Genomic DNA, 2,687 nt, shown 5'->3' with positions numbered 1-2,687 from the left:
TCACTCAATCTGCTGGAATAGGTTCTTCTACAAGTTCCATTTTGCTTTCTAATGTTGTCTCTCAAAATAATTCATCTATGTCTGATTTACATGTTTGACATGCTCGATTGGGTCATACTTCCGTTTCAACAATGTATGAAATGCCCATGTTTTATGCTGGAATTTCTAATGTTGACAATATCAAGAGTTTTTCTATATGTCCTCTAGCTAAGCAAACTTGTCTACCATTTCTTTTGATTTTCACAAAATCTGATGTTTCATTTAATTTGATTCGTTTAGACCTTTGGAGCCCTTATCATATTTCTACTCACAGGTGTTGGTTGTGTTTGCTTTAGGTTAAAACTGACATTTTATGCTCATTAAAACAATCCTTTACTTACATTCAAAATCATTTTCCGGCCAATGTTAAGATTGTACGTAGTGACAACGAATCTGAATTTTTTGATTTTGAGTGTTCATCCTTTTTTTCCCCTTCTCTTGGTATAGTTCATCAAAGTTCTTGTGTCCATACACCCTAACAAAATAGAGTGATTGAAATGAAACATATGCATGTTCTTGAGGTAGCTAGAGCTTTGTGATTTCAGTCTAAGTTACCTATTAAGTTTTGAGGAGAGTGTGTTCTTGTTGCATGCTACGTGATTAACAGAAATTCATCTTTCGTTTTAAATTGAAAAACACATTTTAAGTGTTTATATAAAAAAACAATCATACTTGTATTCTCTTCTCATTTTTGGCGCCTTTGCTATGATACAGAACCAAATTATCATGACAAATTCTCACCAAAAGTAATTTTATCTGTTTTTTTGGATAATTGAAAATTTTATTACCCAAAGGAGCAGTGTTCTGCTACAAACCAATCATCAATGGAGAAACAACGTAAAGTCAAGAACAACCTATTCACAAAACAGAGTATAGGTTATTCAATACTCCATTTCTTACAAAGAGTAATATTAACACTATCAAGTCTATTAATATTCCGACCTCTAAGTTGAATTTCAACAATCTCCTTGATAGCTTTAAGAATTTCTGTTGTATTTTTGGAGATTCCTTTGAACAACCTTCTGTTTCGTTCATCCTATAAAGAATAGAGAAATGCACACCATGCAAGTTTCAAAATTGTGATAAGTTGGGATTTACCTTTCCAAGCATGAGAAGCCGATGCTAAGAAGTTCTTCCAGGACATAGAAGGTGACCTTAATCCGGAGAGTTGCAGAATGGCTTTCCAAAGAGAAACCGCCAGAGGACATTCAAGGAATAGATGGTCTCTTGTCTCTCGGTCCTCATTGCACAGAACACACAAGCCATCGGTTATAATGCCCATACATTGAAGCCTATTCCTAGTTGGCAGTCTGTCCAAGATAGTCATCCAAGCAATCATGCTGTGTTTTAGTATGTGAAGAGGAAACCAAATTAGATCATGCCAAATAACTTTGTCCCTCTTTACTCTAATCTCATCCCAAATGATGCGAGTCATCATTGCTCCTGTAGAAAAAACAGTTTGTGCTTCTCTTTTAAGTTTTAGCAGTTTCCTAAAGCTCCAACTAGCATTAGTTCCACCTTCTGAGTGCCAGAAGTCTCTATCTTTTAACACGTAGGATTTGATCTAAGCAATCCACAGTGAGCCCTCTCCTGCTAAGATGTTTCTAATGAGCTGAATCATACACGCTTTGTTCCATGTTTTTATCTCCTTTAAGCCGAGGCCTCCTTCAGATTTCGAGGTGCATATCAATCTCCAGCTTACTCTAGCACCAGTAGCAGCCTTGTCTGAACTTTTCCAGAGAAAACGAGAACATAGTTGCTCGATCCTGTTTATAATAGATTGTGGTAAAAATAATTGCCTGCACCAGTAGTTAACAACACTAAATAAGACAACTCTGATAAGTTCGAGCCTTCCTGCATAACTCAAGTGTTTTCCTGACCAGTGATGGAGCTTGGCTTTGATTTTTTCAATGAGGAGTCCACAGTCCTTTTCAGAAAGTTTTTTCGTTACTAGAGGTACCCCTAAGTATCTCACATGTAAGCTTACATATGTGAAGCTCGTGATTCTGTGTATAGTCTCTATATTATTAATAGGGATACTAGCAGCGTAAAATTCACATTTGGACGCATTAAGCTGAAGTCCATACATTTCATAGAATTTATCTAGGACACTGATGACTCCTATAACAGATTCCACAGTTCCTTTACAAAAGATTAGGAGATCATCTGCAAACATTAAGTGAGTAAGACCTATCTTCTTACATTTAGGATGGAAGATAAACATACCTCGTGTCACAGCTAAATTAAGAAGTCTGGATATCACATTCATTGAGAGGGAAAATAATAGAGAAGATAGGGGTCACCCTGCCTTATACCCCTGGCACCCTTGAAGTAGCCAATCAGACTGCCATTGAAAGAGATGGAGTATCTTGCTTCTGAGTAACAAGCTTTAATCCAATTAATGAAAATAGGTGGAAGTTCTATAGCAGATAGGATTGCGGAAATGAAGCCCCAATTGAGAGAGTCGAAAGCCTTACGTAGGTCAATTTTCATACAGCATCTTGGGGAAATTGATTTCATTCCGTAGCCTTTAACTAGTTCTTGAGCGAGGAGAGTGTTGTCAATAATACTGCGTCCTTTAACGAAAGCGGATTGATTCAAAGTAATCATTTCTGGGAGCATATTGGTCATTCTGTTAACTATAATCT

The sequence above is a fragment of the Hibiscus syriacus genome, unplaced genomic scaffold (genome assembly GCF_006381635.1).
Source record: "Hibiscus syriacus cultivar Baekdansim isolate YM2019G1 unplaced genomic scaffold, ASM638163v2 tig00111309_pilon, whole genome shotgun sequence".
In the NCBI taxonomy this organism is placed as follows: Eukaryota; Viridiplantae; Streptophyta; class Magnoliopsida; order Malvales; family Malvaceae; genus Hibiscus; species Hibiscus syriacus.
This window is presented reverse-complemented; position numbering follows the sequence as displayed.